The sequence below is a fragment of the Zootermopsis nevadensis genome, unplaced genomic scaffold (assembly GCF_977971745.1).
Source record: "Zootermopsis nevadensis isolate Lab colony 2312 unplaced genomic scaffold, Znev_1.0 Znev_ptg000009l, whole genome shotgun sequence".
In the NCBI taxonomy this organism is placed as follows: Eukaryota; Metazoa; Arthropoda; class Insecta; order Blattodea; family Termopsidae; genus Zootermopsis; species Zootermopsis nevadensis.
In genome coordinates, this window is record NW_028259141.1 from 424,351 (window position 1) to 448,537 (window position 24,187).

General features: G+C 38.6%; 1 protein-coding gene and 1 long non-coding RNA gene across 16 annotated transcripts in view; one reads left to right on the top strand and one right to left on the bottom strand.

Annotated features, from left to right (window-relative positions):
• The window catches only part of LOC110826776 (agrin-like), a 741,485-nt gene that overhangs the window by 160,746 nt on the left and 556,552 nt on the right, over positions 1-24,187 (top strand). The window lies entirely within an intron of this gene.
• Positions 10,837-16,811, bottom strand: LOC110829771 (uncharacterized). Its single transcript, XR_002543073.2, has 2 exons — positions 16,738-16,811; positions 10,837-11,508 (listed from the first exon to the last, which is right to left on the bottom strand). It is a non-coding gene; the product is annotated as an uncharacterized LOC110829771 (long non-coding RNA).

Genomic DNA, 24,187 nt, shown 5'->3' on the forward strand with positions numbered 1-24,187 from the left:
TAGCAAGCCAAAGTTTGGGTGGGAAAATGAAGCGCTGTTACCATCTCTTTAAAGCGTGTAGTCGCTACCTTGCAACTGTCTAGACCTCGAATATCATTCTAACCTAACTTAACCTAACCTAATTTAACTTAACTTAACTTAACTTAACTTAACCTAACCTAACCCAACCTAACCCAACCTAACCCAACCTAACTCAACCTAACCCAACCTAACCCAACCTAACCCAACCCAACCTAACCCAACCTAACCCAACCTAACCCAACCTAACCCAACCTAACCCAACCGAACCCAACCTAACCCAACCTAACCCAACCTAACCCAACCTAACCCAACCTAACCCAACCTAACCCAACCTAACCCAACCTAACCCAACCGAACCTAACCTAACCCAACCTGACCTGACCTGACCTTACATTGACAGCGGAACGATGTTCACAGATAATCTAAATACAGCTGGCAAACACGTGATTGGCAGTCAATGCTGTTCCTAGGCGTACAGCGCTGGTCATGAAAACGGGACTTTGTTTCAGTGTCCAAAGCCACACCTAATGGTGGATGTGTCCCAGCTGATGATAAACAAATTTAAAATTGCGCACGGCGATAAGGAATATGCCTCGAGTCTTGCGCGCCGTGTAAATCTTCCTCCGTCCTTCGGGTTTCCACCAGCAGCAGAAGCCTGGAAGGGCCGGAAGTTCTGTCCGAGTCCAATGGTTTTGTACGACGCCACCTTTCGCCGCGGCCGATGGAAACAGCGTCACTGCAGACGTGTCTTGTGTCTTGTGACGTCATTAGTGTCTGCCTGTCGCGTCATTGTCCCCGGGTGATAAATGGGGGCCCAGACCCGAGTAATAAAGTGAGCAAGCTGCCTATTTGATGTCGCAGAAGGAAAGGTTTACTTCGTATCGGATCAGATGATAAGTCCGCAGCGGATTAGGATGCGGGCCATGGGGACATTGGAGTTCTTGGAGGCGTGTCTTTAACTTCCTCTGCTATCAATGGATGGAGTACGAAAAATCAACAGTTAATTGATTAGAATTTAGGGCTGGGTTTAGAAATGAATGTACAGTCAACGATTGTAATCTTGAGACTTGCGGACTTCCCTGCATTCCTTGCAAGTCTCAAGATTACAGTCGTGGACTATACTTGCGGGAAGCCAGATAATTTTTTTACATTACGAAAATTTTTGGTGCAGTATCTTACTGGAAAGTCGCTCATTTAACCTGTTAATTGCACGGCGATGTGTGTAAGTGTGGTTATATGAGCCAACGTAATGGAATCTTAGTGTGGGATATTTGAAGCGTGATAGAAAATGTATAAAGTGATGTAACGGAAACGAAAGATGACTGTTTCATGGCCGTTTTCCTGATGATGGAGGCAGCAAGGATCGGTGAAACGTAGACAGTGTCTTCCAGTGAAGCTACAAGACCGTGACCCGTGCCCACAGACCATCTAAAGTCTTCCTGACTTAATCCGTTTAAGTCTTCGCGGTAGTCCCGTGTTACAGTCTCCATCTTCCGGACATTCAACGTCTGTAACAAATTTAATGATTCCGTACAATACATAACAGTGTTAACCTCATCAATTAGTTCGATATCAGTCCGACCTCAGCGCTGTGATTCCTGGGTCACTTTATTACAGATGAGGTCACATAATATTTAACCTCATAGTGTTTCATTATTCATTGTATTTTCTTGTTACATTAAGGCATCTTAAATAATCATACTCAACCGTCCATAGTTTCCTCAACTTCTCAGTCACTTTTTGCATTTAATTTGCATATAAACGAATACTTTTAATTACGTCGTGAAATATATATTCTTTAATTTCCTTGGCTACATTTTTATTCAGTAATATTCAGTGTGATGTTTCATTTTGTTTTAATTCCTTATACGTTCTAATTTTTAATATTTATTACACGATTTAAAACGATCTGTTACTAATCACTTACTCAAAACACGTAAATAATTGCCGTGCGAATATAAATGAAGTCCAATAGAATTTAAGTAACATCTCGAGATAAAGTTCTACCTTTGATAACATTATCACGTCTGTGCAGAATTATCCTCGGGTAAAAATCATCTCACACTCGTTTGGTAGCAAAAATTAATGAAATTGAAGAGAATTTTTTTTTTATTTTGGTATCAGTTTTGGTATGCTGAACATTTGGTTTCATATTACAACTTTAAATGGAGATAGGATCAGGGGACTTAAAGGGGATGATTAGGTAATGGAATTTCTGTTCTAGTCCCTGGACGCGCTGTGACTGCCAGAGAACTGTAACTACGCGGTTAATTCTCTCAGGAAGTGATTTACTTTCAGAATAACTTTGCGGACCACGAGATATCTCTTCATGTAACAAGAGGCAATGACCTCCCCCTGCCTAATATATCCTGGCTTCGATCCTTCTCAGGACATTTTAAAGGTAACCTTTCGTCTCTTATCAGATTTAGTGATGGTCAAAGCAACTGAAAACTTTTCTTTAAATGGTAAAAGAACCTGGCAATGAAAAGTGACCTGCAGATTTTCGGACGTTTCGGAATATTATTTCTAATTTGTCGAAGCTCTACTGTGTGAGTGTGTTTTACAGAGGCAGCGTACAAAAGAGGTCTTAAGTCGATTCAAGTAGACAGGTTATTAATTAAAGCGGACAGCAACTTTACTTTATTCCACAACACTGATTGGAATATGTTATGACCCCGAAGAATTTGAGCTTGGTCCTTGCAGATTATATTTGTAACCCCCAGACAACCCCGAAACAAGGTTTCGGTGTGAAATGAAGAACAAATCACCGTCCTCATATCTTAAATTGAAAATGAAGTATGTTTAAGATGGATAAAGGATGGTGGACGGAACAGTACACTGCGAGATAAGAGAATGAAAATGGCTTCCAGAACTTTGAAAAAGACAGGCAAAGAACTTGGGCAGAAGGAGAATGAATGTGTAAGTGTTGGCCAGTGAACGGAGGAATTTATATTATGTGCGGCGACCAGACGTGCCGTGTATATGTTACAGCGGGGCAGTTTGGGAGCTCGTTGCCATGGATACGAAACAGTGGGTTATTCTAGAGGACGACATTTCAGCATTAGAGTCTCGCCTCAGAAGGAGTTCCAAAGAGAACTCGTGAAACATTTCCTATTCCTGCAATGTTGATTCCCGTATTGTAGGCTACGAAATGTTTAAAAATTAGACTAATATTAATAACATTTTATGTAAGAATAAGTTTTACATCTGGGGAGAATAAGTTATTAAGTTGTCAAAGATTTTTGACTACGTTAAAATTTTGCAGATATAACCACGAAGTACCGCCACGGTGGTCTAGCGGTTAGAAGGCTGGCCTTGCAATCCTGGGGTCTCGGGTTCGATTCCCGGCGGTGCCCGAATTTATAACTTGTGTTGGGCAAGGCCGTGGTCTAGGCAACACGGAGTTTTCCTCCGTGGCATCCCAACAATTACTCCATTCACACACAGAAGAAGGCAATGGCAAACCACTTCTGGATGGATCATCTGCCAAGAACGTATATGAACAGGTCCCAGTCCGAGAAAAGGATGGAAGGATCCTGTTCATATGGACCTGTCGTCAGACAGAACACTAAATAATAAATAACCACAAAGTTTCGCATTGTCGCCATGTTTGTAATTCTTGAGTTGTAGATATACGTATTACCGAATTTGTTTGTGTTGTTGTTAAAGATATCTTTTTAAAAGATTTCGCATTCCCGCTCGGATGAATTATTATTTTACGCCGTCGAACTGGAAATAGAATTATAACTTCGTGTTATTTCATTCGGTAAATGGTTTTGCTCTTTTAAATTCTATAAATATTACGCCTAAGTTAACAAAAATTAAATGTTGTGCAGTGATTTTATAATATATTATTCTAGGACCCTGCAGGCCAATTTGGTAGCTCCCGCGTTTTTACGCTGAAGTTATCGATTTTATCAAATTAGATAAATAAATCTCGATTCGCTTCTGGTCTTGTGGCTTTCAGACCAATTTTGTGAAAATCCATTACAGAGTTTAAGACGCGTCATAAGCTTACTTATGTTTTAAAGAAATTAAAGTCAGCTAAAAGGGAGTTATGTGTAATCGCTGAAATATTTTGATGTTTCAAAATAAGAATTTATGAACTACATTCCAGTCTTGAATTTGGCAGTTCTTCATATGCACATTAGAAGACTCTTCCGCGTGGATTCCGCGTCTGTTCTTTCAATAAAATCCAAACGACTTTAGAAACACGCCCTGGGAAACAGTGACTAATGGACTTAAAAAAGTTGATTTCCTAACGTAAAGACTCTGTTTGGGCGGTTGAACGTTCAGAGACAATTTTTGTAGATTTTTGGAGAGATTTAACGAAAGAGTTTCTTCAGCCTAGTTCGTTTTAAGTCCGATGTAGCGATGAGTAATTGAGGATATGGAACGTCTGGCCTATTATAATGTAATGTCTCGACCAAAAGAAATCGTTTACGAAATTTGTCTTCTTCAGTTTGTTACGGAGATTAAACAAACGTTGAAGCCGTGGCCTGGACATGCATCACCGTTAGAAGAAACGCGAAATAAAGGCAGAATCTTGAAGAGGAGAGACGTCGCAAAGCAACCATTTGAGCTAAATTGCCCGGAAGAATATTTCCCGACTTCAGAAAGCTTCTGAGGGACGTGGCTCCTACATTGAACGGGCCCTGAATATCGTCCGATGCTGGACCTATTGATATCGTGGGACAGAGCGTGACCGCAGATGGCGTTAGGGACCTTAAACCCTTCTAGTGCGAGGACAGCGGTTCGGATCTCCGACGGTCTACAGCCATCACGCTGTCAGACCGAGAAGTCTCGTGATTTTACTCAGTTCTTTGTAAGTCCCGGGTTACTATATTGAAACAAATAATAGCAAAATACTAGTCTTTGATTCTTAGTGTGCATCATATTCTCATAAAACTCGATAAGAAATATCGAAGAATTAAATATTAAAATCGATATTAAATAACCCGCGCACTGAAGTAGCGTCGTTAAATAACACACGCCGACAGAGGTCGGTAACGATATTCGTCTTACTGGCATCTGTAATAAAGTGAACGAGTCGTAGTCGGCGTTTATCCAAAATGGTTGATAAACGCCATCGACTCGCGTGTCTTGTTAACTTCCTTTCCTCAATTAATTATCCGGCGCGTGGTTAGCATTCCTGCTACGTACTCGAAGGCCTGGAGGTAGAATATAGCCCCTCAGACGGTTTCTCTCAAACACATTTGTGACAGTAAATTAAATAGGCCACGACCACTTTCTTCACACATTTATAATTTATCATTACTCTCTTTGTAACCTGTGCTGTTGGTAAAGTGTCATTAAATAACTCAATATTTAGGCTTGATAATTTTCTTACGAACGCCTCCTTCCATATCCTTCATATTCATCATCATTCATGATCATCTCCACATCGCCTCGTGACCTCGTCTTCAAATGAAGCAGTGAGTCATGGAGAGATAATGAATTGTCGTAGATGAATATTCATCTGGCTTTACTGTTGTTCAAATAAATATTAACGTTGTACGCCAACGTGTTTGTGGAACATGCTGCCTCCATCTTCAAATCTGAACATTTGAAATGAGGCAGAATATTACTCCGACTATTTTCTATGACTCGATAATCCACAAGACACCAAAAACGTTCCAGGATGCCAAAACAACTGCAGATCCTGAGAGACTATTTTTGGTTCAATGTCGGGGACATCTCGACGCTTGTACTGATTCCCTCCTCCCCCAGCGCCACAATTTTTACGTCCCGCATCGCATTTGAGTGGTTGTGACGTCATTTTGGTGTCCGCAAGTTCCGAGTTCGACCCTCGAATGTTGTTTGTCCCGAATTTCTTCTCCTTTTAATTCCTCCAAGATAAATGCCACGATAGTGTCTTAAAGTAGGCCACGTCCAAGTTCATACACAACCTTTAAAATTCATCATACGCTGTCACTCTCTAATGTAAACCCATATGACTTAAGTAACTGAGTAATTCAGTATCAAAGCAAGATTTGTGTTTCTCATATCGGTGAGTACAAGATGGCTTCCTTCTGGGTTGTGGCGCCGTGTAATCTGGTAGAAGTTTACCGACGTTTCAGAAGTGATTTAAGCCTCCATCATCAGGGCGACGTGTAGCTCTTATCACAGAGATATCATAGGCCTGATGATAAAGGAAGCAAGGACTTCTGAAACGTCGATAAACGTCTACCAGACAGTAGCTACTGTCAATAGAAATTCTGAAATGTTATATGACAACAGATTTTTTAAAAAAATATCCAACATTTATGAGATTATTTTGTGGAATGTCGATTGTCTTGGCAACTGTGAGAATATTTGATTTGGTTTTCTGTTTAAATTTCGATAAGTGACGAAAAATTTAAATTAAGTATACGTACGCATAATGTTACCGGCTTGAAAGTGTTTGGTCTGCTTACAAGTTAATATCACTTTTCAAAACTACGATGTAAGTAAACTGGAAATATTTAGAATAAAATAATATTCGTACAGGCACGTTCTCAGTTCAAAAATTCTTTGGTGAAAGACTCACTTAGAAACGTAGCCAATACGTTTTTAAGATCAACTGCTTCTTGAAGAATCCCGTATTTCATTACACCCTCGTCATATCATGATGACAGCCAGAGTTGTACAAAGTAGATTCTTGACCGATGTACATGAGATGATCTTTCCATCTTTTCAGTTAAGCCCATAAACTCAGAACACAATATGAACCTTATTTCGTCTGTCATCCTTCGTAATTTCTTGTACAAACTGCAGGGACAAACATCTAATAATTTCTGTACGACCTTCCAAACTATTTCAGTGTTGTAAAGTCTTTATTGGTCATGACTGGCGCTGGTTACACCGCCAAGTCTTCACTCTGTCGGTACTATTCAGTTTTCGCTGATGGCGTCTTCCCACAAACCCCTTATAACCTCTCTCGTCTTGGCAGATCTGCATTAAACTTGTACATAAAGAAATGTATCAGAGATATATCTGCTTATATCTCACCATGCACACAACACATCATAATTTCTCGATTTGGTTCTCAATTTTGAGCAATTTCTTCTCGAAACTTCCCAAATGGCGAGTTACGTAATCAAAGATGTCTGCCTTCTGGGTTGTATCGCTGTGTAGTCTGTTAATTTGCTAACGTTTCGGAGTTGTGATGCTGAGAAAGGAAGTACCTCCGAAACGTCGGTAAACTTCTACCAGACTACACGGCGCCACAACACAAAGAAAGAATAAATAAATTGTTGTTTTTACGTCTGTTCTAATCTACTCGTAAGAAATCTATGGAAACTTTAATTACTTTGTAAGAACTCTTTATATTATTTTAAGTAGGCCGTTGTAAATTGATCTTTAAATTGTTTTGGCCTGATGATTAATTTATATCTCTGGCTTCTGCGGTGTTTAAAGACGTTTCATAAGTGTCCTCATTAATTAATAACAGTAACTTGTAATTCCAAGCTTTGCAGCACACATTTGTAATAACGTCGAATACACTAAAGTACATTACCCACACTGCACTTCTCTGTCTCGCCTCAACACATTTTCATCCTCCACTTGCTGTGGGCCTTTGGTGTCGTCATTGTCTGGACACTGCATCTGTTTCACGGAAAGCAAGGCTTTCACAGTACTGTGATGTGTGCCTAAATGCCTCGAAGCCATCCATTTAGAGGCGAAGCGATTTCGACCGCTGAGCTCTTCGAAAAGCTCGTTGCCGATCTGGCCAGGGGCACGGACGTATCGCGTCACTGCGCCACACAGACATTAGACTCACATTATATATATTTTATAACAGCTAAGTAATAAAAAAACTGCTATTTAACAAGTAGCAGTCTCTTTGTTTGTTATTTGATACGAAATTATATACTTTCGTGTGGTTATGTCTGGTCTTTGTATTCATACCAACTGAGTACTTCTTCTGAAATGGATGCAAATATAAGTCAGTGGTGTGTTAATTATGTAGATTTACTGTGTCCTCCAGGAATTTTACCCACGTTCAGTGCTCTCTCGCCTTATAAATTCAACATTTTATAATTACCCTTCATTCCTACCCTTCGTTTCATCGAGTCACAGGAAACACTTATGTTACGATACAATGCTGTGGATTCTATGAAGTTTTGTATGGTGGCTGCCTGTTTGTGGCTACTGCCAGTTCTGTAACTACAAACAACAAAATTTTTTTGTTTGATTTTGTAATGCATAATATACGAAAGCTTCAAGGAAAAAAACACAAAGACTGGTTAAAGTCTACTGACTCCTTTGTCGCCTTAACACGTGTTACTTCTCACCACGTGGCTTTGTTCGGTGTAAACCTTTATGAAGTACATTCTAGAAGGATCACCTTTTATTGTCATTAATTTATTGGGGATGGTGGATCATGGCGAAGAACAGAAGTTAGTTCCATCTGAAGGTAAAAATTTGTATTTTTAACTAACATAAGAAAATCAGCATTCACATAGGAATTATACGCATGATTGATGTGTTAATAGGTTAATTCCGACGGGACATAAAGGATAGTAAAATATAGCCAGATCGTATCTTGGTGAGTGAAATAATATTTGAATAAATTCCAGGTGTAATAAGTAGCCTACAGACATCACATATTTGTCGCGAAAATTATCGAATAAAAAGTGACATTGATAATTGAATTAAAATCACACGGACCGATACGCAATCACTTGATATTCTAGAGATAAGAGTTTCGTCCACTCCCCCCCCCCCCCCAAACATATCAAAGTACCATTTTAATGAACATCCCCAAAGCGGTTTATCTTATCGGGAAACAGATTTAACTGCAAGAGTTAATACTTGTATTTCTATTTGCCCAGTGCCTGCAGATTTGATACCATATCCATGGTATTAAGAGGTCCGTTCAGTAACTGTTACAGTTTCAAAGCCATGCGAAATCCAGAGGAAAAACAAAATGACCTAAAATGTCGTAAAATATCCTAAATAGAAAAATTATCAATCGATAATTATCTGAACACGAAACATTTAAATTCAGTTTTATTTATTTTAATCCTTCGTAATGTCCTTTGATTTGGATCGTGTTTTCACCTGAGGATCGCACAGAGCATCCATTTACTAATGTTTATGTTATGTCCACAGTTCGTGTATATTTATTTTTAGTTTCAATTTGCATTACCCTCTTACAATATCTGCACCTAACCTAACCTAACCTAACCGAACCGAACCTAACCTAACCTCACCTAACCTAACCTAACCTAACCTAACCTAACCTATCCTATCCTAACCTAACCTAACGTAAAATAACCTAACCTACCCTAACCTAAACTAACATAACCTAACCTAATCCAACCTAACCTAACCTAACCTAACGTAAAATAACCTAACCTAAACTAACATAACCTAACATAATCCAACCTAACCTAACCTAACCTAACCTAACCTAACCTAAACTAACATAACCTAACCTAATCCAACCTAACCTAACGTAAAATAACCTAACCTAACCTAACCTAACCTAACCTAACCTAACGTAAAATAACCTAACCTACCCTAACCTAACCTAACCTAACCTAACCTAAACTAACATAACCTAACCTAATCCAACCTAACCTAATCCAACCTAACGTAAAATAACCTAACCTAAACTAACATAACCTAACATAATCCAACCTAACCTAACGTAAAATAACCTAACCTAACCTTTCCTAATACCTTATACCAATAAATTAGTAACACTTGATAATTTTATATAGACATTTTTCAGTGTTCAGTTCTGTTAAAATCCTTGTCTGTTTTAATTTATTTAACTGCAAAAACTTCCATGCACTTTAATGTAGTTAGCATCTTTTCTCGCCAGACATCGGTATTGCACGGAGGATGGGGGGGTGGATCATCATTTCTCAGATCAACTTGAAAATCCCTACCTTCCTCCTTGCTACACCCCCAATTCTAATTCCTTATACAGTACAACACTCCTTAGACAACTTGTTTCGTTTCGCAATAAAACACTTATAAGCCCTTTCGTCCCGCTTTTGAAGACATTATTGCGTTCAGATTTCCAAGTAAATGTAAATTGATGTAGTTCCGACCGCGGAGTGATATCAAAATACAAGCACAGTCTGTGTGTAGGGGCCTAGGATTTCTACAAGACTTATGGAACTTGTACAGCTTTCGCTCTCAACAGTAGCTACTGTGTGAGGAACCCAGAAAACTCTTGCACATTTTCATCGCTCGGAGGCAGCACCATCGCTTTGGAGTTTATCTAAAACACTACACTTCCTTTTATAACATTTTCAAAAGTCACTCATGCAGAAAACCGTTCAGTGGAATTCAAGTTGCTTTCTTACGTACGTACAGATCGTGGCAAAAACATTAGCTACTTTGAGATGTCAGTAAATACGTAATAAAACAGGCTAAAATACAACTAATATATTGGAAATGACTGTAATGGAAATAATAAGGAGGATCGATTGACGAAGATTGGAAAATAACGAAGAATGTAATGGAGAAAAATAAGATAAATTCGATATAGGACAAACACAGGAAAGATCAGTTTGTTAGACGAAATTAAACATCCGAATCTGGGTATATTTTGAACAGATGTCAACGTAAGAAATACATAACGCCATTGGCCAGAGTCAATCTCAAGGGAATATAATTCTTTGAGCTGGTCAACAGATTCTCCGGCTTTTAAAATAGTTCAGCATTTTCGCCTTGTTTAAGTTTTTATTTTGTACGTACATTGTACTATTTTCATTGAAAGTTGCGATTTAATACAATTCGATTGGACTCACGAATATAAATAATTTAAGAACCCACGAAGGTCACGTCGTGTTCATTTTCGAAAATTACCTGGCATCTCGTTCTCACTTAACTTTCCAGAATGAGTTTAGGGATACATTTCTCGATTGTTATCTGTCACATATATCGATATCTCGTCTCGTAAGCCGTTTCCGTGACACTGGGACCCATCACCGGCTTGAATCAGACGTTACATAACTGAACCCAATACGATTTAAAATTATTTATTTTTTATTATTTTAATATAATATATTTTTTACGAATAAAATACGAATCAAGAATTTGTTAAGTGAATTTTCGTTCTTGCATATGTCCAGTTGAATTTAGGTGGCATATCACGTAATCTGATAAATAATTGGAATGATATCTACAGATTTATCCAGAAATTACTGATAGAAAAACACGAAAAAATATCTGTTATAACACTAAAAAGTTAATGTTTTTTTTTGGTTAAAAATTGCGTTTGGGGGGTCCCTGTAAGCGGGATGGACGTTATAGTGGCTTTTCTGGGTTGATTATGATATGTATCGAATTAGAAAGACCATGTCGATTCGATTAGTATCGTTGTATCGTGCCGAATTCGATGGTTGGATGATGTTGAAGCATCTGTTAGGCGTCTTCACTACTTTGGACCGCGCTGTACCGAAGGCCACGCTTTCATTTCATCTTCTTCTGCTCTGTATCTGACAGTTAACTCTTACAGCTGCTCTCTGGAACGGAAACACAAGCCTGTAACAAAAGAACACGGAAAGGAGTGAAAGTTGGAGAAAGTAATGGAAAGTCGCAGAACGTTTTCTGGCAAGAAGGTACCAACAAACTGCCCTATTCTACAAAAGGAATTATGAGCTAAAAACGGACTTATTAATCCGGGACTTACTCGTGATATTCGGTTGTCATACGTTTCTTAAATTCCTTCGTAATAATCCACGAATATTGACGAAAGGTAATCAAATTTGTCTGTATCGTACACAGAAAATAAATGTCCGATGATGAACAGCCCACACTTATATGTGTTTTAAATTCATGAACTGATTAGCAAGCCGGATTATTTATGTAGTCGAATGGACCATGTATACTTACTTATTATTTTTATGAAGAGAATTACCGACGTCTTAAATATATATTTTAAAACGAAGGGAAGAATTTGGTGCGGTTAACCATGTCTGTTGCTTATGATAAAACAGGCGGAAAGACTTATAAATGTTAATTTTATACGAATAACGTTACAATGCAATGGGGAATTTAATTGTATTTATTAAAATACTGATAGAAAATATTGGGTTCATATTAGAAACATTTATTTAATACGTAAAACTCTTGGCATATTATATTTTAAATAACTGCTATATAAATCTAAATTAAGGTTTTACGTTAATAAATCTTCTATCATAAGGCTTTAACTGTAAGCCTTCTAAATGTTGACTTGTAAGTAGAATATGGGCAGTTTTTACAGTCGCACAGTCGCCCCAATACGTCAGAATATGCCAGTAATTTATTTTGATATGAGATAAATTTTCTGGCAAACATTTAAAGTTTTGAAGATCGCGAAACGTGCAGTTGATAAAGTGTCGTTATATAAATAAAACAGAGAAGCAGGGAAACAGGTGAATTATCTTTAAGCAGCGAAATCGAGACGGATGTGGCAGATTGCTTCACTCGAACAAGATTTGAACTCAGAACTACTTTGTACCGAGTTAATGTTGTCTTGGCATGACATCGCGTTCGTGGCCGAGGGCTAATTGAAACGATGCTGAACCTCGTAACTGCCTTTCGACACGAGAGGAGGCCAAATAATGGAATTCACAAAGCGTCGATTTGGACGTCGAAATACGTAAGGTGACTGCATTGATAAGTTTCCGGCCAATGACAGATAAATATTGAAGCTATTAGAGTATATTCTTTTTATACATTGCCTGCAGTCCAATTATGATTTTAAAATATCACCAACCTATAAATATACACTCGTATATATTTACGTATTAGAGAATTGTCAGTAATGATGGAATGTCATTTACAATACCTCGAATAAAAGATAAAATGTACAGTAATGTTCTTGCATTTTAGCAGAATACGACTCAGCATAGCGTAGGATAGTTTTAGTGTAACCGATACTGTATACTATTTTATCACAAGGTATGACTATAATTCTTTTTAAGCCGAGTTAAAATTATTTAATAAATAAATTCGATATATTCGGCTGGATATAATTTATTTTAGAAATGTATTTTTTTAAATTAAATATATTTTGTGTGAAGGCTGTTTGTAAGCCGTCGCGGCTACGTAATCCCCCTGATGATGGAGTCGGAAACGACTTTCGAAACATCGGTAAACTTGTAACAGACTACACAGCGGTACAACCTGAAATCTTGCTTATAATGTTACTGGGTTACCAGTTGTCGATGTAACTTTTGAAATGAAATGCTTTGTTCAGACAGTTGATTTGAGATGAAATGAGAATAAGTACGAAACGTCGGAAGAATTTGACAGAAGAGAGAAATAATTAAGACAGAAAATAAATTATGAAATGATAATTCCGCGTTAATATTTTAATATTTTCCGTCAAATCACAATTTTTAATAAGATAATAAAATATAAAATATTTAAAATATCATTTCACGTTCCGCATCGAATGATCGATTTACAAATTGGAACGTTCGAATTTGTAAATCGATCATTCGATGCGGAACGTGAAATGATATTTTAAATATTTTATATTTTATTATCTTATTAAAATTTGTGATTTGACGGAAAATATTAAAATATTAACCTAATTCACAATATCACGCAAATATACTACCTAATGTTTATTTTCTTATATGTATTTTTCATGTCTTACGCATGCGTATAAGAATAAAATATAAGCTTCAGTGAATATTAAAATTTGTCCATCTTACAGGAAGGAAAATTTGAATTCTTTCATAATGTCGTCTGTGAAATGTTTCGCAGATGAGGGACGCCGTTCCCTGTGCGTCTTGAAACTGATGACGTCGTATGTCATGGACTGGATTTGTCAAAATGTCGGACTGCGAGAAAAGCGTCCCCTAGGCACGTGACCTCGGTGTTTTTTTTAAGTGCATCAGACGTTTTCTAGTGACGTACATTGTGAAGAGTTTCTTTCTTTTTTGAAAGCTCTGTGCCTACACACGCATATTAACGTATATTAATTCTTTAAAACTTATTTAATCGTATTTGCTGTCGACACACGTCACATTCTTTATTCATTGAAATTTATTCTGTTGACATGTGACGCGCGTAGGACTTGTACAATTCAGTCTTGATGCAAATGGACAGCATCTGTTAGAGGTCCTTGATGTCTCCATCATCAGGGCTGATGATGGAGGCAGCAGGGCCTCGGAAACGTTGATGAAATTCTACCGTACTACCCAGAAGACAGCCAACTTTGGACTCGTTGCCGTGAAAAAGTCAAGATCTGTTTTGTTGATTCACGTTGTATCATAAGGTGTGCGACTGAACTGCCCTAATGTAATTAAGGTTAATGAAGTGATGGTCCAGCGAACTATTTTGATGTCACCTGAAAGCTTTGAGACCTGACTTTGAGTAAGAAACAAATTGGCTTCGATCATGTCAGCGTGTTGTCTGATGCTATAGACCAGAGGTTCCCAAAGTGTGGGGCGCGCCGTCCTGGGGGGGGGGGGGCGAGTGGTTTTATGGGAGGGGGCGTGTTGTTTGTATTAAAAACGTTTTTAACGAAATATTGAGAAACATTTTTAACATCCTTCGCTTGGTTGAGGCATTTCAGCATCGTTCATGATTGTAGTTTTATCAGCACATATAAATAATAACTTCTGCCTCCTAGAACACACATGTAGAACCATGATTATGGCACGTGTTACTTGGCAAAACACGTATTCAGTTGCTGTTTTGTGCTTACAAAAGTCTTTGCTCGATTAGACACATACAGATTTTATTACGTGTAACACAGCTGTGTGGACAATATAAATCTTAGGTTAGCATTATAGCCGAAATTACTCTACTTCTGAGTTATATCTTTACAGATTTTGTGTCTCCGAATCACAAGCTTTTTGATGTTTTCCAACATAACCATCTCTAATGAATTGTTCTGTTTTCTTACTGTAGATAGGAATTATTATCTCTGAAGTTCTGATTAATCATCCACAATTCAGATGATAAATTCCTGAATTTTACGTCGGATTTTATACAGATAATTCCCTATAATTCTTAATTTCATATCATTAATACAACTTATTATTTTCTTATAAGTTGTCTCTTCATCAACCTTAAAATAATTCCATTCGAATTTGTCCCCATTACTTCCTAGTTTCAAACATTTTAATATTATCTTTACCCTCTCCAAAACCCTCCCCTCACCCTCCCAGCTTCGAAATACCAGTCTCAATCAGTACTAGACCACTTCTAACACATTCCTTAATGAACACACTCTTTTAACGTTGAATAACGTTTATGAAATCACGGCACACTCGACGGAATTTAACGCTGGTGTGTAACGTCTTCAAACGCCAAGAACTCGAGACCTACGTAAGATAGAGAATATAAACCTAAATGTAAATTGAAGTTTAAATACAGAGCTTTTTCTACGTGATGTTTCATTTGTTCTATAAATTGTCGAAATAATTACCCAAAACACGTAATAACTACACCCTCGTTTCTTAACTTCAACCGCTCGCCACGTCTAAAGCGTGAGAGTTAGATCGGACAAATTGCGACTGAAATACGTAAATAAACAGGAGCTTTTCAAATTTGCAAACAGATTTAAGCTAACTCTTACGGTTTAGGAGTTTTGGGCATTTATTTGGAAACAAAGAACGGTTCTAGAGCGAGTATGGACGCAACACACAGATAAGCTGTCGGAGGATGACGTCACGTATAGATAAGACGTAAAGATATACATTAGAATTTTATCTCGGTACAAATATACCTTATACAGTTAAACGTTCTTCAACGTTAACTAGGGAACCCCATTTCAGGTCTTGGCAATTACTCCCGTCTTGTAACAGATTAATTGGGTCCGAACCTTGGTCATATCTGGTGTTAGTGAGTAACTATTTAATTGGGTGTTCGGGGTAATTTGTGGGTGCGTTGGATCTGGTTGGATGATTTACTGAAAAAAAGTAGTCGGAAGGAGGTCGAGCTCTGAGCAGGTTAAATATTCCCGATGCGATGTTGAGAAGTTGCTTGTGGTTTTTTAAATGATGAATCAGATTTATGCCTGTATTTGGAATAGGATAAGTTAGTCGCTGTTGAATGTACTTGACATTAATAACACAGAATAGCAAAGTAATTACACTTGTACCTTGTGAAATAATTAAATATGTTTGTGCAGTTCTGTTATAATTAGTGTTACTTCGATTTTAGTTCAAATTTAAAATCTGCACTGTTTTTAATATTGTGTAACCTCCCAAAAACTTTGTCGAAAACGTGCTTCGTTCGAAATTTGTTATTCCAACCTCATAAACCACCTCCTTCCACAGATAAACACGTTTTAAGTCTTAAATACGTTTGGCTGATTACATAAATGTTAAAAATTGGTCTCAAGTACCATGAATATATTCTAAGATTCAAATTTGGTTAGTTACCGTTCGCCAAGAAAGACAAATTTTGTTTTTTAAAATCCATGCAGCCTTCCGTAATCCATTTGTCATTTTAAAATGCGGCAGTTTCTGGAAGCTTCCTGCTCACTCAGCGCGTTAAGGTAGACGACGCACTCTGCATACGTCAACGATGACACTTTTAAAACACTACGCGTTGTGTACGTTCTTTTGGTGGTCTCAAATTTATAAATACGATTTTAATTCATAAATTTAAGAATATCGGAAGTAAATGTTGTTATCTTTTCTGCTGGAATCTGTATTTACCTGATATTCTACATGTTCAGAACATCCTATAAAGTCAATGATATGTAAATATTTCTATCGTCACTGGCTTGTCTGTCGTGCTTCGTTCAATGTCTGTACCGACCTCAAAATCTCATCCAAGGAGTCCTGCCGATTGACTAAGAAGAGCGGAGACCAAGGTCTTTCAGGTGCTGTAGATCCACATATAGACAAAGCTTCGTCTTTAAATAACCTAAAAACCAATCACACCGCACATGCGCACTCCGTGTGCCACCTCCAATATCCCCCACCCACCCCCTACCTCGCAGTTCTATGAGCAATTCACACGCAATCCTCCCTCCGCCTGTGTAGAAGAAACAGGACACGGAAGATATGCGATAGTAAGACTTACATACGTAGGCATCGCCCGATGTCTGAAGTACGTTCTGCGAGCTGATTTAAATCATATATAAATTTCTATATATTTATAATTTTCCCAGATTTCGCCCTATGGCCCCCACCCCACGTGACTCACATGAATTATGTCACGTGACTGTACTACCTTGATCGCTATATGTCATTAACCAGCTGTGCTGTGGTCAATGCGCTCTTCGAACGAGCTGTTGTTACGTGAAGTCGAAGTTTTCTTGGTGGAACGTGTGTTTTGTTATGGAGGGGAACCCCCGATCTCACGTAACACATCGCAATAAGGCGAGTGAAACTTTCTCACGCCCCCCACACCAAGGTCGTCGGCGGAGGACAGTGTGACGGTCACGTGTTACCACTACAAAGCTCGTGTTTATCAACGCAAAACATCTGTTCTTGTATCCTTACGAGACGACGTACAAAGAACTGAAAGCATGTGCAGGGACCAAGCCTCCACGGCCCTTCTGATCGATGTGTTCAGTGAGCGATTACTTTCAAGCGGGATTTGGCCACCGAGGTCGCCCGACTTCAGTCCCCCTGATTTTTATGGCCGCGGACAACTCCAAAAGTGTCTGCCATTGTCTATAATTTTATTAGATATGTAATCGTGGTTAATTATTAAGCGTTGGTTACGTTTTCAACGCGCATTTTAATGGTAAGTCAACACCGTGAGGTTTATGTCTGTGTCTTTTACTGGTTCACGTAGAATTTAACAATCGCTGTGTATTTTTCCATTCGTGAAAAACGACTAATAGCCATTCAGTTGTTTGCTTCTAGGGGACAATTAACAGACGAGATAGATCCTCCTCATTGATGTTAATGCCATCGGCTCACGTTATTTAACAACCTCGTGCGTGTAAGCTTAAGGGTTTGTATCTTCACAGGAAAATTCCTATGGTCGGATCGAACTTTTTACAATCGTATTTGAACCGTAAATTGATATTAATCCTTTCGCTGTATAGATAAATCTCTTGAAATAAACGGGAAAGCTTTGAAATACAAGTGGAAAGCAGCCAACATTTACGATAGAAATGTCACTTTTAAATCTGCATAACGATTCGGAGAGGATTATAGGAAATTTAAAATTATTCTTGATTTTATTATAATCACGGTCGAAATGGTCTGTGTTTATTGCTGTGAATATTATTAAGGAACATGGCGGTGAATTGGTTAGCTCGCCAGCTTCGTATTTGGTGGTTTTGGCTTCGTATCTTTGTCGGGTCGTCTACGAATTTCACTTTTTCCTTTATTAAACGCTGGGACGAAAACTTAAAAGAGGTTAAATCGTTCATAATTACCTTTAAATATACCCTGTGTCATTAGAAACTACATAAACTCAGCAGTTGGAGCAGTGTCATTGAACCAAAAATAGCTGTCGAATGGTTAGACCTAGGTACTTTGTATGTAGTTGGTCCGAAGTTCGAATCTTGGTTCCGACACCGGACAAAGCTGCGTCAGGGTTTCCGTGGATTTTCCAAGTTATTCCAGGGAAAATGCCTTGTATTTGAAGTAGGCCACGGCAATTTTATTTCAATAGGCCTAGCTCTAAAACAAAATACTTCAATTATTACCTCATGGATGTATAATGCTTCGAGCAGTTGGGTGTTAATCTTCAGGTGTTTTATTTATATAAATGTCACGAAGAAATATATTTTATCATAAAATGATGGAAAATGTATTTTAATATAAACAGAACGTAGGTTTTTCTTGAACTCATGTTATGGATGCCGTTGGAATGTTTGAGAAACTCATTTCGATTTGAATGTGATCTCACGACAACAAGATGGCGGAATGCGCTTCTCCGATACGCGGCAGAACAGGTCTCTGCCAGAAATGTATCTGACGCCTTAATACCCTCTGAGCGCCATTTCCCGGTTCTCCCCTGAATTACTATGCTCCGTCAGAGACATTAATTTACTTTAGAATTACCAATACTTAAAGCTACTCAACTGTTGTGTTCGAAGCTCCATCAATGAAATTACGCGGTTGAGAGGATTTTATTGAATTCCACCAAGACCTCGGGACTGATAGAGGATTTCCATGGTTTTACTCAGTCTTTTCTGATGGTTCCGGCTATGAAATAGGTCACGACACTTTCTTTCTCGTCATTTTAATTTCACTGGTTAACATTCTATATTAAACGTCCGCGGCATTTGATATTAAGTCCTTAACCAACGAATCTAGGTGAATAAGAGTCACGCGCTCTGCCGCTGTGTGTACCTGATCGGTTTCATGAGTCCCGATGATATAGACTACGTGTCCTCATTAATTCGATGCGTCAGTCTTTCAGTGGTGAACGAGTAACTTGGCTCTGCGTTATATTCGCGAGGTAATCAGTTCTTTGTCGTCCCATGGGACGCTAATAACTTCTAAACGAGCGCCGTGGCAAACAGACGAATTAAAACCTACGCAAAATTCGATCTTACATGCCTTTATACAATTGATAATAATGCATCTTTAAAAATGTTTCCTTTATTCCGTGTCATAACAAGGGATGACAAAAACGAATTTCTCACATGACCGCGTCGTCTGGGACACGGGTTTGAATCTCTCTGAAGGCATTGATGTATGTTTTTCTATTTTGTGCTATTGTGTGCAGGTAGAGAGGAGTAACAAGCCACGGTGGTCTAGCGGTTAGAACGCTGGCCTTGTAATCCTGGGGTCTCGGGTTCGAATTTATAACTTGTGTTGGGCAAGGCCGTGGTCTAGGCAACACGGAGTTTTCCTCCGTGGCATCCCAACAATTACTCCATTCACACACAGAAGAAGGCCATGGCAAACCACTTCTGGATCATCTGCCAAGAACGTATATGAACAGGTCCCAGTCCGAGAAAAGGATGGAAGGATGCTGTTCATATGGACCTGTCGTCAGACAGAACACTAAATAATAATAAGATGAGGTGGTCTAGCGGTTAGAACGCTGGCCTTGTAATCCTGGGTCTCGGGTTCGATTCCCGGCGGTGCCCGAATTTATAACTTGTGTTGGGCAAGGCCGTGGTCTAGGAAACACGGAGTTTTCCTCCGTGGCATCCCAACAATTACTCCATTCACACACAGAAGAAGGCAATGGCAAACCACTTCTGGATCATCTGCCAAGAACGTATATGAACAGGCCCCAGTCCGAGAAAAGGATGGAAGGATCCTGTTCATATGGACCTGTCGTCAGACAGAACACTAAATAATAATAAAAATACAGAGGTGTCCAAGAGAATCTTATAAAATTTTCATGTTCAATGCAGATTAATTCTAATATGTTCCTGTCACACATTTCTAAGTCTCTGATAACATACGAGGTGCGATCGGAAAGTTTCTAGACTGCGCCTATAAAAACCCGTACACTTATCTCAGGTATTAAATTCATCCATCACCCTCGAAGTAGTTCCCCTGGGAGTGAACACAACGATCCCAGCGCCGCTGCCAAGCCTGGAAGCATCCCTGGAAATCTTTCTTTGTCAGCCTGTCAAGCACCATCTGCGATTCTGCCTGAATCTCTTCTATCGTCTCAAATCTCCTTCCCTTTAGCTGAATTTTCATCTTTGGGAATATTATTAATATTAATTCTTAGCCGTGTTCGATGTGAGATTCTTGACAATTTGACGCAATCTTCTGTCGTATTTGATTGGCTCAGGGATGAAACCGTATGAACGGAACAAGGACTTCGCCAATGGCTTACAGCCATCGGATGACAGCGACGCTTAGCGTATTATATATGCAGTCACATGCATCCTCATGGCCGCCAGCACTCTCAAGTGTTTCCGGTGCAAGATTGACAAAAAATGATTTTTGAATCGAAATAATACAGTCTCTGGTTTGGACGAAGAAGATCTGCCACACGCCAGTGTGATGCCCTGAGGTTTCTCGAATGTTATCGCCGTGTAGTCTCGTAGACATTCACCGACGTTTCAGAGGTGCTTACTGTTTCCATCGTCACAGAAAAGTCATATTCATCACTAACCAACGCGAGAACTTGAAATCTCAATATTCCAGATGAATTTCTTCTCAAAGTTTCTATTCCGGATGAACACAGACGGTTTTCGAAATCTGTCGCTACATTTTCGAGTCCTGAATAAAACCATCCTACCTCAAAACGTAAAAGAGAAAATGATTTCGGATTCAAGACAGAAAGATATTATTAGATATTAATCTGTTATATAATTTAAAGAAGGTAAATGAATGGTTAAATCAAAAGTTTAAATGCATGTAGCGTGAATCAATGCCGGGGGGGGGGGGGGAGGGGAGAGACATCTAGGTAGAACGACGAGCTGTTTTTGAAGCCCTGGAATTGGAATGATGGTTGAGTAGATTTCTAAATGTAGAAATTGCATGTCTGAGACCCATGTATCGGTATACATTTCATTCTGTAGATTGAATTGTAGTTTGCATCGGGTTAACTGTCTGCAAACATTTCATTATTCGAGGGTTCTCGTGAACGTACATGGAACATTCATTAATTTGAGGAGGCCGGGAATAGTAAACCCTTTCAGCGACTTGTGTTACGGAGTTAGAAGGTTTCTGTTTCGATGTTTGCAAGGGAGTCCTTGTGATTTGATAGGCCTATGTTGCTGTAATTATGGATGAATTTTACCTACGTTGGCGTATTAATCCCACTCTGTCCGTCGAGTCGTCCACCAGATAACGCCTACGTACCTGCCACCGCGATGTCTGATTCGTTATTACAGGGGGCACCTGGCTGTAATGGAACGGTAAATGCAGATCGCCATGTATATTAACCGTGGGCTCACAAGAAGTTCATGGGAACTGTCATGACGAATTACAATTTATCTTTTTCATTGTAATTTCCCTCGTAAATTGTGGTTAAATCCCAGTTTGAATTTTTTACGACAGATATTATGTCTATATTTACACTGTGATAGTGTGGGTTACGCGGGGACTTTATTTAATCTGCTGTCAGATTAATCTTAGCTTAGAGAAACTCTTAAGTTGTAAGTTTAAAGCTGTAAGTTTTAAAAGTAATCGTTAAATCAATTGTAAGTTGTCATTATAACGACACTCGGAATAAGTTCTGATCATAAATTACACGTTACTGGAGACTGAATCGCCCGACAGACGATCAGTATTCCAGAGGGGCCTTGTCCTTGTCAGACCAATGACAATGTAAGTGGGTACTGGGAACGACCCGTTCTTCAGGTTCCTGAGAACTGCGGGTCCCCAACTTTTCGTAGCATCGATCTATTAGACATTCGGTAGGATTCCTTGGACGAGGGATCGGCCAGTCGCGAGGCCTCTGCCTGTACACAGGACAAACATCCATGGCTTGAGTGGGATTCGAACCCACGGTAATTTAACTACGCTCTGTCACTTTCCGAGGTAATTTGGATGGAAGTAAAAGAGAGGATAATTTTGGTTGGTGAAATGCAAGTTGCTGATGAAAAATAAACCTTCCTGGGAATAATTAAGGGTTAATTAGAAAACCATAGCAGGAGGAAATATATCCAGACGATGTTCATAAGAGTATCCGCTGTCAGATGTTGGAATTCTTTTAAAAAAAGGAACCTCTATCAACATTGGACTTACGTTCCTCGACACGCGATAGATTCAGGAATTTTATGCAACCAGGAACTTTTGTTAGTTATTAATTTTATGATAGTCAGATAACGGATAGCTCGATAGACTGACAGCTCGGAAATAGGAAACATTCAAAATGTATGGGATTTGTGAGGTCCTAAAGGATATTGGTCTATCATATGAAAATTTATATCCCGTGTGTTAAATGATTCGAACTCTTCAATGATGAGATCCAGCGATGGGTCGAACTTTCGAAGAGGATTTCTCGTTTGCTTGGGACTATGACAGAATAACGTGACTTCAGGTATCGCAGGTTTTAATTTGCCGCACGAGAGGTCAGTTTTAATGAGTTTCAGTCGTAGTCTGTTAATTAGTTTCGTGGCTAAAAATGGTTTTGGTTTGTTTGATTCAGGCACTGCTTACAGATATTGAAAATTCATTGTTTGCTAAGGTCTGGTGTTTTAATATTAAAATCAAATTTAATAATTCGTCGTGATATTACACGTTTTGGTTTGATCGACGTTGTAGGCAGAACATGACATTTAGCGTCTGTTATGTTGGTGTAATCAGGAACTGCGTTTTCGTAATTTTACCGTGTATACGACACTAACGGTAACATAACTTCAAGGGGCCGTCCAAAAAATATTGAATCTTAATTTAGGTCTTTGACATATGAAGATTCTTCCTGGTAAATACACTTAAAAAAACATCACACTCTGTTTACGAATTACGTTTCTTTCTTCTGCGTGAAAAGTGAACCACGGATTTTAAAATCGCTTTTGTTTAATTAAAACTTTCCACCGGGAATCAACTCATGATTCTTGATTACTTCTTCAAATTGTGTCGGCAAGATTCTGAAATTCTTTAACACATAATGTGTGCTGTGTAATGTGTTCGTTAACACAGCCCTCATTCATGACGTCAGAAAATTATAATTTTTTCCTGTGTTATCTTAAGTACTAATTGTAACCATGTTAATATTGACAAAATATGATAAATGATCAACAGAAAAACATTTTTTTAATTCTTGATCTCCAGATTAAGAAGGTAATGAGTCATTTCATGCAACTAATGAAATTGATACAATTTCGCTGCTATATGCTATACCAATAGGCGTTCGATTATATTTTTAAGATTTAATCGAATAAAAACGAGCAGGATCTTGTCAGCTGGAATAAACATCGAAACAATTGTAATATGAGGTTTAAGTGCGTGCCGAAGATGGCAAATTGATACTGGGTGCCTAAAAATATCGTCACACGAAACGTTCATCCAGCAAACTTAAACAACACGCGTAGTATTCGTGATTAGAGCAGCAAATTATTTTCAAAACATGTGCTAACAGCCGAATAAACTTTTCCATTGAAATGTAGTGAATTGTTTAATGAAGTTCCCTTACGACGTTTCTTTGATAATTAAATTAATTTCGCTGTTGTGATCAGTGCGCCATCTTTGTTTGTGCTTGGGCTCCGTTATAACGTTTAAAATAACTGACAGATTTTCACGAAATTTGAATCATACGTTCTTCCGTCCTATATCACATCGCATCTAAAATTTTTATTTTTCTGAAGTCGGTAATAATAAAATTGCCGGTGTACGAACATTTTTGGCGGGAGAAATATTAATTTATATTCTTCGAAATA